Here is a 16513-nt window from a genome sequence, read left to right on the forward strand (position 1 = left end):
CGTGCCCAACACCAAGGAGGTGGAAGCAACAGTGGAGCTAAAACAATGGACTCGGGAGAGGGCATCTGCATTTTGATGCAGTCTCCCAGGCCTATGCTCCACTACAAATTTAAATTCCTGGAGTGCCAGGAACCACTGAGTAACCCTGGCATTAGTCCCTTTACCTTGTCTCATCCATGTTAAAGGGGCATGGTCAGAAATCAGCCTAAACTTCCTCCCCAAGAGGTAATATCTGAGGGATTCCAGAGCCCACTTAATGGCTAGACACTCTCGTTCAATTATAGCATAGTTTTTCTCCGCTGGTTTCAACTTAATACTGAGGAAGATTACCAGGTGCTCCTCGAAATAAACAACCTGTGACAACACTGCTCCCAATCCTACATCGGAAGCATCAGACTCTTGAAAAATTGGGTGCTATCAGGACAGGGTGTTGGCACAGTTCCAACTGGAGCTCCAAAAAAGTCTTCTCAGCATCTGCATTCCACTCCATGATGACCGATTTCTGACCGATTTCTGACCTTTAGTCAGATCTGTAAATGGAGCTGCCAACGTGGCAAGGTTGGGTACAAACCTCCTGTAGTATCCCAGGAATGCACATACCTGCTTTTTTGTGAGGGGATGGTGTCAATTCTGTATAGCCTCTACCTTGCTGACCTGAGGTTTCACCACCCCTCTACCCACGATATAGCCCTCATCCTCCATTCCCAAAGCACATTTTTCAGGGTTTATTGTAAATCCCTCCTTCCAAAAGGAGTCCAGCACTGCCTGGACTTTGGGCAAGTGTGATTCCCAGTCTCTGATAAAAATGACTATGTCTTCCAAGTACACTGAGGCATACTGCCAGTGAGGTTGTAAAATCCTATCCATTGCTCGCTGGAACGTGGCTGGAGCAGTTTGCAATACAAAAGGCATTCTTTTGTTCCGAAAAGGTTAGAAAAAGCAGTTTTCTCTCTAGCAACCTTAGTCAACAGGAGTTGCCAATACCCATTGGTAAGGTCTAATGTCGTGATATACCTGGCTGGACCTAGTCTCTCAATAAGCTCATCTACCTGGGGCATGGGGTAGGCATCAAACCGTGAAACTTCATTACGTTTCCCGGAAAACACTGCAGAGTTGCAGAGTCCTGTTGGGCTTTTGGTACCAACACAATTGGACTCGACCACTCACTCTGCGATTCTTCAACCATCTCAAAGTCTAACATCTTCTTCACTTCCTCTGAAATGGCCTTCCTTTGAGCCTCTGGGATGCGGTAGGGCTGGACAAAAACTTTGACTCCTGGTTCCGTAATAATATCATGCTCTATGACACTAGTGAGCCCTGCAAATTTCTCTTTATTTCTCTGCAAGAACTCCTTTGCCTGCTGACTTTGGATTTTAGACAGGGTATTTGCTACTTAGACACTCTCCACCCCAACCCGAGGCTCAAATCTTGCACTAGCCAGGGGGGGTCACTGGTTCACTGTCTGTCCAGTGTTTTAACAAGTTTACATGATATATCTGATATGGTTTCCTCTTGCCTGACTGGTGGCCTGTTTCACCTCTCCCACTTTTTCTACAACTTCAAAGGGGCCTTGCCATCTGGCCAAGAATTTACTTTCCACAGTGGGAATCAACACCGCTATTCTATCCCCCACTTGGAAGTGCCTTATTTTAGCAGTCCTATTATAGACCTGTCGTTGAGCCTCCTGGGCTTTTTGCAAATGTTCCTTGACTAGTGGCATCACAGTTCTGATCCTCTCCTGCATATGGGAGACATATTTAAGAACACTCTTATGCTGAATAGGTTCACTTTCCCATTCCTCTTTAACAAAGACCAGTAGTCCATGAGGTCTCCACCCATATACCAGCTCAAAGGGTGAACACCCAGTGGAGGCCTGGGCCACTTCCCAGATAGCAAACAGGAGAGCTGATAACAGGCAGTCCCAGCCTTTCCCATCCCTTTGTACCGTAGCTGTTTAATCCGGAACAACTGGCATACATCGGCCATAACCCTCGACATAAACGGGGTGCCCTGGTCCTTGAGTATTTCCTTGGGAAAACCAGTCAATGTAAACAACTGGAATAATTCCTGAGCAATAGCCTTAAGCCCCATACACACTGTCAGTTTTTCTGCTGAGTTTTTCCTTCAGGTTTACCAAAACCATGTAGTAGAAGGGCCTGCCTGATTGCATACACATTGAAACTCCTAAGGTTTGACCTCATATTATATGGTTTTGGTAAAACTGAAGGAAAAACTCAGCAGAGGACTTATGAGGAGGTTTTCCGCAGGGGTAGCGCATCAGGATATAGGGTGGCATAGTCGAGGATCACCAGTATGCAGGATTGACCGAGTTGACTTTACCAAATGACCCACTATATCCATGGCTATCCTCTCGAATGGGACCTCAATTAAGGGGAGAGGGACCAAAGGGCTCCGGAAGTGGGTCACCTGAGCGATCATCTGACAGGTGGGACAAGAGGTACAGTATCTCCTTACCTCTTCTTTCAGGCCTGGCCAGTAAAACCGGTCGTGATCCGTGCTTCCGTCTTTTCAACTCCCAGGTGTCCCCCTAAAACATCATCATGGGCCAGGTCCAGGACCTTGCATCTATACTGTTGGGGTACCAATTATTGTTCTACCACATTTCCTCTCACTTTGGTAACCCGATAAATTAATTCATTACATATTGTGAAGTGTGGCCACTGCTCACTCGCACCTGGCTCTTGTGGAACCCCATTTACTGCTACAACCTGTTCCCGTGCACGGGCCAAAGTGGCAAATGCCCCCTGGGGAACACCCAAATCTGGCAGGGCAGGGGTAGAGGCTACTTCCTCATCCTCTTCCCCCAGCATTACCTGAAGTGGGGAAAGTCCCCCCCAGTGTTCAGGTAGGTCTGTGAACCACACATCTTGACATCCTTAACAGTATCAGCACTACTTTCATCACCATTAACCAAATCATCAACTGGATCCACATTAAGAACATTTAAGAACAACCACTACACACTGGCCACTACACTGACCACTACACACTGACCACTACACTACACACTGACCACTACACACAATACACTACACTACACCAGTGGCGTCGCTAGGGAGTGGCTAGTGGGGCCCATAGCCCTGAATCGCTTACTAGGTGCAGCGGTGCTATCAGAGGCAGACTGGGCCAGGGTGGAAATATCCCCCCAGGCCGATGTGATGCCCCAAAAAAGGCTGCCACAGCCAGCACTGATTTACTCACAGATGGGCGACATGCAGATAATCAATATCTCGGCCTGTTTTACGTTGTTCTGCCACTGGTTGCTAAAACAGCCTGGTGTCTAGCAACCAGTGGTGTCACATCACCTGTTCCTGAGGCCCAAGCATTCGGAGCGGAGCTCCATGCCTAGTGGTTTAGCTCTGCCCACCTCCTCTATCTTCTCAGGCTCAGGCATGCTTGAATGGAAGGGAAAAGAAATTCAGGACTTGAGAGCACTTGTCTGCTCTGAGGTGAGGTCTGAGCCTGCTCTGCATCATGTGTTTCATGAGGGAACTGGGCACTGCAGAGAGACCCATACAAAGAGGAGGGGTTCATGCTGGGACTTGTAATCTTTAACTTTTGGGGGATGTGCGCCCCCAAAAGTGAAGGACTACAGGTCCCAGCATGCTCCCTTCAGAGCTCAGGATGTGTCACACTGTCTTGAGGGGGGCCTGTACTGATGGAGGGGGTGGTCTTTACCATGCCCGCAGCCTCTGCATCTCCTCCTGTACACACACATATATATATATATACACATGCACACACACGTATATTATATACATGTGTATGCCCACCCAAGCACATTGGCTTTTTTTGCTGCTATGGGCTCTAGCCCCAGATCATTTGTAGACTTAGCAACATCCCTGCACTATGCAATACACTATCCACTGACTTTCTGGCTGCTCCCTCTACAACAAAACGTACCTTATCTTCTTTCATCTGCTCTGCCTCTGCGCCACCGCCTGTCACACTGCCAGACTGCCTTCCCCAACGGGGGCATGATATAGGATATGAGGAGGAGACAGTGGCTACAGCTCTTTCGGCCTTCGGGCCAGCCCTGCTCACCCGTGATTGAGAACAGGCCAGCCCCGCCCACCGCACATGATCCCTTTCGCCCAATTACAGGACACCAGGGGCCAGCCTGAGACTTAACATGGTGGCCGGAGAGCGGGGTCACAGGAAATGAAATTTAGGAAGATGGAGATGAGGGTGACACATACCCAGGCGTGGGATTTTGTCCCCCCAAATGTTTCGCCTGGTGCCATAGCCCCCCTCACACCCCCCACGTTACACCACTGGTCAGACAGTACTTAACATGGGGGGGCCCATGCAAAAAGACGGCAATGCAGACAGCCCTTTCCTTACATCAGGGTCCCCTGAGAGCCCCTTCCTTACATAAGGTCCCCAGAGAGCCCCTTCCTTACATCAGGGTCCCCAGAGAGCCCCTTCCTACATCAAGGTCCCCAGAGAGTCCCTTCCTTACATCAGAGTCCCCAGAGAGCCTCCCCCTTGCATCAGGGTGCCAAGCGAGCCTCCTCCACTTACATCCAGGTCCCCAGAGAGCCCCTCCTTACCTCACCTAAGAGTCCCCAGAGAGTCCTCCTTACATCAGGGTCCCCAGAGAGCCCCTTCCTTACATCAAGGTCCACAGAGAGCCCCTCCTTACCTCAGAGTCCCCAGAGAGACCCCCTTGCATCAGGGTCCACAGAGAACCCCTCACTTACATCAGGGTCCCCAGAGAGCCCCTCTTTACATCAAGTACCCCAGAGAGCCCCTTCCTTATATCAGGGTCATCAGAGAGTCCCCCTTACATCAGGGTCCCCAGAGAGCCTCCTCTTACTATCAGGGAACCCAGAGAGCCTCTTCCTTACCTCAGGGTCCCCATAGAGCCCCTTCTTTACATCAGGGTCCCCAGAGAGCCTCCCCCACTTACATCAGGGTCCCCAGGGCATCCCCTTACATCAGGGTCCCCAGAGAGCCCCCCACTTGCATCAGGTTCTCCAGAGAGCCCCCTTAACATCAGGGTCCCCAAAGTGCCCCCCTTACATCAGTGTCCCCAGAGAGCCTCCCCCTTACATCAGGGAACCCAGAGAGCCCCTTCCTTACATCAGGGTCCCCAGAGAGCCCCTACTTACTTCAGGGTCCCTAGAGAGCCTCCTCCACTTACCTTAGGATCCCCAGAGAGCCCCCCCACATACATCAAGGTCCCCAGAGAGCCCCCTTACAACAGGGTCCCCAGAGAGGCCCTTCCTTACAAAGGGGTCCCCAGAGAGCCCGTCCTTACGTCAGAGTCCCCAGAGAGCCCCTACTTACATTAGGGTTCCCAGAGAGCCCCTACTTACATCAGGGTCCCCAGAGAGCCACCCCCACTTACATCAGGGTCCACAGAGAGCCCCCCACTTACATCGGGGTCCCCAGAGAGCCCCCCACTTACATCAGGGTCCCCAGAGAGCCCCTCCTTACCTCAGAGAGTTGTTCCGTACATCAGGGTCACCAGAGAGAGGGGCGGGCAGTGAGAGATGAGGTCATCTCTCTGCTGCCTGCAGCGGCACAGTGAGAGCGAAACAGCGGTGATGCAGGGCGGGCGGTGAGAGATGATGTAATCTCTCTGCTCTCTTGCCCGCCTGGCTCTCCCATGCTGTCTGCCCGCTCTCTGGTGCTGCCTGCCGCACTCGCGGCCCAGCTGCAGAGAGGCCATGGCCGTCTCTGAGAGATTTGGGGCTATGGGCCCAGATTTGGGGCTGTAGCCCCAAAAGCCACCCCTAGCGATGCCACTGGCGCCAAACATATCTTTTGGAATTATGGCCAAAAAGTTCAACCTTGGTTTCATCAGACATAACACATTTTTCCACATGCTTTTGGGAGACATCAGATGTGTTTTTGCAAAATTTAGCCGTGCTTAGATATTTTTCTTCGTACGTCTTGACACTCTACCCCATAGCCCAGACATATGAAGAATACGGGAGATTGTTGTTACATGTACCACACAGCCAGTACTTCCCAGATATTCCTGTAGCTCCTTCAATGTTGCTGTTGGCCTCTTGGACGCCTCCTTGACCAGTTTTCTTCTCGTCTTTTCACCAATTTTGGAGGGACATCCAGTTCTTGGTAACGTCACTGTTGTGCCATATTTTCTCCACTTGATGATGACTGTCTTCACTGTGTTCCATGGTATATCTAATGTCTTGGAAATTCTTGTGTACCCTTCTGCTAACTGATACCTTTTAACAGTGAGATCCCTCTGATGCTTTGGAAGCTCTCTGTGGACTGTGGCATTTGCTGTAGGATGCGACTAAGAAAATGTCAGGAAAGACCTACTAGAACAGCTGAACTGTATTTGGAGTTAATCAGAGGCACTTTAAATGATAGCGGGTGTGTACTGACTCCTATTTAACATGAGTTTGAATATGATTGCTTAACTCTGAAAACAACTACATCCCCAGTTATACACGGCTATGCACACTTATGCAACCCCATTATTTTTTATTTTTTATTTTTACTCCCCCCCAAAAAAAAGATTTCAGTTGGTTTTTCAGTTGAGCTGTACAGTTAATAGGTCACATTTTTTTTTTAAATCGCATAAACCTGACATTTTAACAGGGGACTTTTTATATCCGTTGTACCCGGCTGGGCGGCTTCTCCTCCCCCAGGTTCTATTGTGAACTGTCATTGCATTCTTCAATACAAGATCTTTATTGCTTCCATCTATGTGAATTATTGTCATCGCACCACACCTACAGGCACATTTCTTTGTAAAGTATATAGCTTCTTTGGGCCAGCTTGGTCCAAATGAACTATTTAAACTCAGTAAACCTAGAATAAGGCTTTAAACATCACAATCCTTGGAAGCCACTTTAAAACTTCTCCAGGAAATTTGTATGAACTCGCAGGACTGTTCAGTATGCAAAATTTCAGATTTCTGTCTATTCATAGAGAAAATAAACATCACTCATATTCCAGACAGTTGTTTCCAATTCCTTCTCAATCTTTCAGCACACTCGGGTGGAATTGGCATCAATGGTCTAGTTTTAGCATGTGTCTTTGCTGATGATCACTGATAAAGTGTAACACAAGAGCGGAGGCTGATGTCATAACAGTGGTCATAAAAAAAAAATGCAGTTATTGATATGAGCTCCAACAATAGAACATTAGAAGGACACATTGGAATTCAAGTAACGGTGTTAATCTCCTTTCATATAACTATGTACTTTTTAAAGAGGAAGTAAACCCCTCTTTCATTCCCTGCAAAGGTAAAGCATAATGGACTACTATACATTGCATAGTAGTCCATTATGTGTCACTTACCTGACACAGGAGTCAGCGAAGTCACCGCTGTCCCCTGTAGTCCGGCGCATCCATCTTCTCAGTGGGTCTCGCTGCTCCGCCGCTGTCATTCGGCGAAGCCGTGATGACGTCACTCCCGCGCATGCGCACGGGATCCGCTACTCGCGGCATATCACCGTTGACAGCGGCGCGCTCAGTGCGCCTGCGCGCCGCTGTCTATGGCGCATTCGCCGTAGACAGCTGTTTCTGTCTTTCGGCAAATATCTCCTAAACCGTGTAGGTTTAGGAGATATTTCTTGGACCTACAGGTAAGACTTAATCTAGGCTTACCTGTAGGTCAAAGTTGGTTGTAAGGGTTTACAACCACTTTAACCACTTGTGCCTCGTTTCCACTGAGCGGATCGGTTCGGGTTGGTGATTCGGTACGGTACGCTATTTTGAGTGCTTCCATTATGAAAGCAGCCCATACAACCGAACCATACCGCACCATTCATGGTCCTGCTTCAGATGTGGGGCCATAGAAAATGGTACGGTATGGTTAGGATGGAAATATTGGCATCACACAATACTTTCCACTGATTGGCGGACAATAAAAAAACTTCAATGCTCACGTCAAAGGCATTTTCTCTAAACCCCGTATGGTCCCTGGCGGTCCAACTTGCAGTGGAAACGCTCACCTGAATAGGCCGGACCATTCTAACCCTTCCAAACTGTACCGACCCAAACCGTTCCACTCAGTGGAAATGAGGCATTACAGGCCAGAAGATTTTCCCCCCTTAATGACCAGCACTGCGTTGCTTTAACTGACAATTGTGCAGTTGTGCGACGGTGTACCCAAACAAAGTGTATTTTCTTTTTCCCCCACAAATAGAACTTTCTTTTGGTGGTATTTGATCACCTCTGCAGATTTTATTTTTTGCGCTATAAACAAAAAAAGAGCAAGGATTTTAAATGAAATTTTTATTTTTTATTTTTGCTATAATAAATATCCAAAACAAAATTAAAAAAAAACAAATTTCTTCATCAGTTTAGGCCAATATGTATTCTTCTATATATTTTTGGTAAAAAAAAAAGCGTATATTGATTAGTTTGCGCAAATGTTATAGCATCTACACAATAGGGCATAGATTTATGGCTTTTTTTTTTTTTTTTACTAGTAATGGCGGCGATCTGCGATTTTTAGCGGGACTGCAACATTGTGGCTGACAGATGGGACAATTTTGACACTTTTTTGGAAGCATTGACATTTATACAACGATCAGTGCTATAAAAGTGCACTGATAACTGTGTAAATGTCACTGGCAGGGAAGTGGTTAACACTAGGGGACGATCAAGGGGTTAAATGTGTTCCCTGGGAGGTGTTTCTGGCTGTGGGGTGAGGGGACTGACTAGAGGAGGAGAGAGATCGCTGTTCCTAATCACTAGGAACAGCAGATCTCTCTCTACTTCCCTGTCAGAACGGGAATCTGTCTGTTTACTTTGACAGATCCTCATTCTGATTCTCTTTCCTGTGATCGTAGGTGGCCAGCAGATATTGCAGTCGCTAGTCATGTGCATCGGGTCCCCCGCCGTGCGTGCTATGGCTCTTAAAGGAACTAATGTACGGCTACTGCGATTCACAGGAAGGAACCGAGCTTCCGCAGTATAATGACGGCGGCTGGTTGGAAAGCAGTTAATACAAAAAAAATTACCGATTTGTAAGCTATTGAAATGTTATAAAATCTGTCTTTTTATTATAATTCACTTGTAGGTAGCACTCCCCTGTAGGAGTTGCAGGTGACAGGGTTCCCCACTTCTGTACAGCCAGGCAAACAACAACTTCAGCTTTCATCCAAACACAGTGAACAGTCCTTGAGCATTGCTTTGTGTTTTATTAGGGGGGGTAATAACTTGGATGGGGATGGGAATTATGGGATGCCCAACTTGACAGTAACAAAAACAGGCACAACTTCCTCCCTATTTACAGCTCCAATGGATTTTTTTCCTTTCTCCTGTTCAACTCCAATTGATTCCTTCTCCTTGGTCTATACAGCTCCGATCCCTCTTAAGTAGCTACCAGTCTCTGTTAGACCAGCAATATGGATGGGCAAACGGTTCGGCCCGAGCATGAGCTTGGCCCGAACATTTGCCTGTTTGGCCGTTCGCTGAACACCCGAATTTGCAGGTTATTCGCCCGGAGGAACACCCTGCAATGCACTGAGCAATGCACAGTGTATTTTGCACTCTGATTGGGAAAAGCATTGCCCAATCAGGGCGAAGTGTAAGCTAGTTGTTACAAAACGGGGCCGGGAATCCAGCCACAGCATCGTTAACAACTGATGCGTTACATAGTAGGTGAGGTTGAAAAAAGACACAATTCCATCAAGTCCAACCCATATGTGTGATTATATGTCAGTATTACATTGTATATCCCTGTATGTTGTGGTTGTTCAGGTGCTTATTTAATAGTTTTTTGAAACTATCAATGCTCCCCGCTGAGACCACCGCCTGTGGAAGGGAATTCCACATCCTTGCCTCTCTTACAGTAAAGAAACCTCTACGCAGTTTAAGGTTAAACCTCTTTTCTTCTAATTTTAGTGAATAGCTACATGTCTTATTAAACTCCCTTCCACAAAATGTTTTATCCCTATTGTGGGGTCACCAGTATAGTATTTATAAATTGAAATCATATCCCCTCTGAGGCGTCTTTTCTCCAGAGAGAATAAGTTCAGTGCTGGTAACCTTTCCTCATAACTAATATCCTCCAGACCCTTTATTAGCTTTGTTGCCCTTCTTTGTACTTGCTCCATTTCCAGTACATCCTTCCTGAGGACTGGTGCCCAGAACTGGACAGCATACTCCAGGTGCAGCCGGACCAGAGTCTTGTAGAGCGGGAGAATTGTCACTTTATCTCTGGAGTTAATCCCCTTTTTAAAGCATGCCAATATTCTGTTTGCTTTGTTAGCAGCAGCTTGGCATTGCATGCCATTACTGAGCCTATCATCTACTAGGACCCCCCAGGTCCTTTTCATCCTAGATTCCCCCAGAGGTTCTCCCCCCAGTGTATAGATTGCATTCATATTTTTGACACCCAAATGAATTATTTTACATGTTTCTACATTAAACCTCATTTGCCATGTAGTTGCCCACCCCATTAATTTGTTTAAATCTTCTTGCAAGGTTTCTACATCCTGTGGAGAAGTTATTGCCCTGCTTAGCTTAGTATCGTCCACAAATTCAGAGATTGAGCTGTTTACCCCATCCTCCAGGTCGTTTATGAACAAATTAAATAGAATTGGTCCCAGCACAGAACCCTGGGGGACCCCACTACCCACCCCTGACCATTCCGAGTATTCCCCATTTATCACCACCCTCTGAACTTGCCCTTGTAGCCAGTTTTCAATCCATGTACTCACCCTATGGTCCATGCCAACGGACCTTATTTTGTACAGTAAATGTTTATGGGGAACTGTGTCAAATTCTTTTGCAAAGTCCAGATACACCACGTCTACGGGCCTTCCTTTATCTAGATGGCAGCTCACCTCCTCTTAAGCCTTGTACACACGGTCGGAGAATCCGTCGGAATGTGTCCTATCGGACCGTCTCGTCGGATAATCTGACTGTGTGTGGTATGCATCGGACTGATTCCGTCCGAATCTCCGTCGGACCCAATTTTCCAACATGTTGGAAATATTTCCCGACCAACTGGGCCGGTCGGACCTAATCCGATCATGTGTAGAGCATTTTGATCGGGCCAAGTGCCACGCATGCTCAGATCAAATTCCTACATCAAAGCTATTGGCTACTAGCCTGAATGTAGTCCCATCGTAACGAAATTACGTCATCACGTTCTGAAAGATCGGATATTTCGCCAACTTTGTCCGACCGTGTGTATGCAACAGTTTCGGACAAGATCCGACTGACAAAATCCGACGGACAAAATCCGACGGATTTGGTTGTGGAAATCTCCGACCGTGTGTACAGGGGCTAAGAAGGCTAATAGATTGGTTTTGCAAGAATGATTCTTCATGAATCCATGCTGATTACTGCTAATAATACCGTTCTTATTACTAATATCTTGTCTATAATCCCTTATTATCCCCTCCAAGAGCTTGCATACTATTGATGTTAGGCTATTTAGTCTGTAATTCCCAAGGATATATTATATTGGCTTTTCTCCAATCAGCTGGTACCATTCTGGTCAGTAGACTATCAATAAAAATTAGGAACAATGGTCTGGCAATTACATGACTGAGTTCCCTAAGTACCATCGGGTGCAAGCCATTTGGTCCCACTGATTTATTAATGTTAAGTTTCCCAAGTCTATTTCTAATTCTGTCCTTTGTTAGCCACAAGGGTGCTTCCTGTGATATGTCATGAGGACAAACACTGTAGTTTTCCCACTGACAGCTTAATAGAAAGCAAAAAAAAGAGAAAAAAACAGCATGGGGTCATACCAGGCCCTTCGGGCTCTGCCCCCCTCACCCCAAAGCACCTTGTACCACAACCCTGGGCTTGGTGGTCGGGGTTTGCGGATGGGAGCTTTTTAGAATCTGGAAGCCCCCTTTAACAAGGGAACCCCTGATCCCACGCCCCCATTTGAATGGGTATCAGGGACATCGTACCCTTACTATTCACTAAAAAAAGGGTAAAAAAGTAGTAACCACAAGAAACAGTTTTTGACAAGTCCTTTATTAAAAAATTAAAAAATGATATCCCTCGATGTAAATCCATCGTCAATCATGACGCCCCTCGGATTCTAAAAAAATAAAAACGCTCTTGCCTCCTGGGAGGCCTCCTGCCATATGCCCGCTCTGCGCATTGACATTTCAGGTGGGGCCACCTGGCTATGTCACCCGGTGGCACTGCCCCCTTCTGACTTCACGTTCGCCATAGGAGTTAGAACATTTCCCCTGTTCGGGAGTTCTGCTGAGAACAGAACAGGGGGGTGTTCGGCCCATCCTTAATCAGCAACAGCCCCTTACAGGCTGGGAACTCTCAGTCCCTTTGAAAGTAGCACATTGTGTTGTGAACCACATCTTGGAGTAACTTCAACTCCCTTGTAGACACTGGTCCCAGCTCTACCACTGCAGGAAATGCTAGCCCATCTGGCTTCTCCTCTGCCAGTCTACCTGACTGATTCTCCGGAACTCTCCCAGGGCAAGGTAGAGAAGATTTCAGCACACCGCTATCTTCTAGAGAGACCAGCTACATGTGGCAGGCTCTCCCCTTGTAGGTCCCTGCACTGTGCTGTAGCAGTCACACTATCCTCCTTGCTCCCGATCCCTCTCAGGAAAGCCTCCTTCCAACTTCTCCTGTGGTAGGATCCTTCCAGGCCAGCACCTAAGCCCAGGCCTGAGGTAGAGCCTCTCCCCAGCAGGTATCCCTCAAGGGCCATTGACAGTCCCCTCAGCACTGCCTCTCCATCTTCCACCTGACTTACCTGCCAGCATGACTCATCCAATACATAAGGACTAGCCCACCCACCCTGCTAGGCCCACCACCCAGGGATTGGTCAAGCTCCCCTAAGTATGCAGATCAATCCTCCTGGCCTCTGCCCACTAGGCAGAAGTTTCTCCAAACTTCCAGAATGGGGGGGGGGGGGGCACATGAGACTTGTCTGCATGAGTCACCCAGCCCTGAACTCTAATAACTTTGACCCAGATTAAGACTTACAGGGTTTAAACATGAGTCAGAGTATGTTGTACCTACTCTGACACTAGTAGCACACTATATAAAGGGACTTGTAGAGTATTGAAGCTCATTTATCTTTAGTCCCAGTGACCCGAGTACAACACCTCTCGTCATCAGAAAAAAGACCAAACAACAAATATCAATTTTGGAGTTGAATGGCCATTATTTTACACAACAAACAAAAATTAAACACAATATTGGAACATATTGCATTAACAGAACAGCAATTGCTACCGGGTGTACAGTCTTTTTAAGGACTTATAATACTAACATCTGCCACCCATTGAAAAGGTCCCCAGCCACTACTACACTGCCACGGCAGCAATGAACCACCTACTTACTGCCAGATACAACCCAGTAAAGACAATGTTATCAACACTGGAAATGGAAACAGAGGCGCCACTCTAAGTGCAGTATTAAAAGAGTGCTTTAATAAAAACTTACAATTTGGTACTCACAAAAGTACACTAGCAGTAGGCGTGTAAACAAGAAACTGCTAAACATCCATGAAGTGAATTCATTCTGTGAACTGGAAGACGGTGGTATTCAGTAGAGCAAGCTGGAACATACATTTCTGACACTTCCGGTCGGTGGAACGCACGCCGACAACCAAGGGAATGACATCACTTCTGGGTGCTGGAGCAGATGGACGAATAGGCGACGCGTTTGCGGAGCTATGCTCCTTCCTCAGGCCTAACGTGGGCAGTGATTGGACTGGAGTTATATGGCCAGGAAAAGGCCCTGAGAATTTCCTGAGAAAAACACACAAAAACACAAAGGTAGCATACCTGCGATTGTGTAGGATGTGTGTAGGATGTGTGTACCTATCAAGCTTTATTTTAAAACTATTAGCTCAAAACATATTTGAAAAGTGTATCCTGAAGAATCCTTCATCTTGGGCGAAACATGCAGATCCATAAACCTTCTGGGTTCTATCCTCATTTGGATTTGTGTACTGTATGTCAATGTACAAAACATTATATCTTTGGAGGATCTGTACCTCTCTTGTTTTTAAGGTTTAGAACAAATACATTTGGATTGATTTTATATGGACTATTTTTGAGCAATTATCACTATCCGGGCACATTAAAATTCCCATCTCTCATGTGTCCCCCGTTATAGGGAACTCATGGGAAACATCTCCCTTTCTAGTGTGTTTACATAGGGGATTGTGCCAGAATTGAATGAACGGGTTCTCCCACCCAATATTCTTACATATACTGTACACATACTGCATGCAGGTTAACTGGGACTGTCATTAGATGCACCGATGCTTCTAAAGGACTCCAGCAATAGCTAGCAGAAGAACATCTCAAAGGACTGTCCCTCCCATAATAATTATTCTGAAAGCCACCTTTGCTCCTCTGCTTCTTCCATTACCATCATCCTTTTCTTTTGGACGGGGCATACCCATTGGGTCTAGGACTTGCAATGCCGCTATAATTGCGCTCTGGCAGTATAGTTCCAACATTCTGCAGGTCCAACTTTACTACTACTACTGTTTATGCTGATCTGGACACCAAATGTCATCTTTTGCCTAGTCGTTACTGTTAATCACTTTGTATGCTAAATTTTGATATTACCATTGTTAATCCATTTTATGCTTGCCTATTTACCAGCCCTATTGGGTGACAATATATTAAATTTGCCTTTACTACCTGGTTTGGTGCCTGTTGTCTTTGATATAGCACCATTATTGGGTATTAAGCAGGGGCGGACTGACCATTCGGGCACTCTGGCACTGCCCGAGGGCCCCATGCCACTAAGGGGCCCCATCAGGGTTGCCAGCCTCAATAAAACCAGGGACAGTATGTAAAAATCTGTGTTTTTTTAAAAAATCCCAAGATTATAGCTGCCCGCCTCTCCAGTACCTTTTCAGTGTGTGTATGTGTATTCTGTGCGTGTATACTGTGTGTGTATATTATGTGTGTGTGTGTGTGTGTATGCTGTGTGTGTATATTATGTGTGTGTGTGTATGCTGTGTGTGTATATTATGTGTGTGTGTGTATGTGTATACTGTGTGTGTATATTATGTGTGTGTGTATATTATGTGTGTGTGTGTATGCTGTGTGGCCACATAATCTATTGCCTGGGGGCCACATAATCTCCTATTGCCCAGGGGGCCCCATGAGTTGTCAGTCTGCCCCTGGTATTAAGTATTACTTTTAGTGATTTCCTGCTATAATGTATGTCGGTACACTTAACTTGGTGTGTTATAGGGGCTGAGCTTCTTGAGAAGGTTGAGGCAAAAAACAGAGGATCCATCCTATCCAGTGGCTCCTACTGGGGTAGCGCTACAAGCAGAACTTCAGTTTGCGTTCCTTGTTGGCTCTGCCCCCCCCCCCCCATCTATATATTGTATATATATATATATATATATATATATATATATATATATATATATATATATATATACATACATACATACATGCCCACAATATCTCACAAAAGTGAGTACACCCCTCACATTTTTGTAAATATTTTATCATATCTTTTCATGTGACAACACTAAAGAAATGACACTTTGCTCCAATGTAAAGTAGTGAGTGTACAGCTTGTATAACAGTGTAAATTTGCTGTCCTCTCAAAATAACTCAACACACAGCCATTAATGTCTAAACCGCTGGCAACAAAAGTAAGTACATCCCTAAGTGAAAATGTCCAAATTGGGCCCAAAGTGTCAATATTTTGTGTGGCCACCATTATAGCCCCTTGCCCCTATATAAGTCGCCGCAAAACGCGTCCCTGCCATTATGGCCAGAGAGAGCGTTGTGTCAACATCGGAAGGAAGAAGAATCAGAAGAAGTCAGCGGCGGTGACAGAGACAGAAGACCGGGCCAACGCTAGTAAAAGAGCTGGAAGAAGAAAGCGGAGGCCCGGCAAGAAGAACCGAAGAGCGGGACAAGACCCCCGAAGGAGGAAGAAGACCCCCCGGCGGCGGCGGCGGCGAAGGAGAAAGCCGAGCTCCTCCGCTAGTAAAAGAGCAGAAGATGGCGGAGGAGTCTGGCGAGAAGACCCCCGAAGATGGAAGAAGACCCCCGGAGCTGTCTAATAAAGTATTTTAAAAACCTGTGTTGTGTTTTTTTTATGTACACTTTTTTCCCCCAGGTGAATGGGTAGGGGTACATCGTACCCCATACTCATTCACATAGGGTGGGGGGACTACGTAGAGGCTAGTAGCCAATAGCTTTGGTCTCGTAATTTGATCTGAGCATGCGTGGCACTTTGTCCGATCAAACGATCGGAAAAAGTCAGATCGTATTTTTTTGTCAGAAAATTAGAGATAGTGCATAGAGATCCTGCTCTCAAATTTTTTACGTCGGAATTTCCGACGGAAAAAGTCAGATCGAGCCCACACACGATTGGATCTTCTGATAATATAATCTGTAGCACTTACCCCCGAAGAAGCTGCTGAATTTTTCTGGGCTTACCGATTACCGCCTCCAGCTCGTACTCGTAGTCCTTGTATAGGGGTTCCCAGGGTTGATAACCCAGTAACTGTAGAGACCGACACTTGAATTCCTTGTTAGGATTTTTATTTTGTATAAAACGGTTG

This window comes from Lithobates pipiens, unplaced genomic scaffold, assembly GCF_037356315.1.
Source record: "Lithobates pipiens isolate NorthernLeopardFrog02 unplaced genomic scaffold, aLitPip1_a1.2 Scaffold_7, whole genome shotgun sequence".
NCBI lineage: Eukaryota > Metazoa > Chordata > Amphibia > Anura > Ranidae > Lithobates > Lithobates pipiens.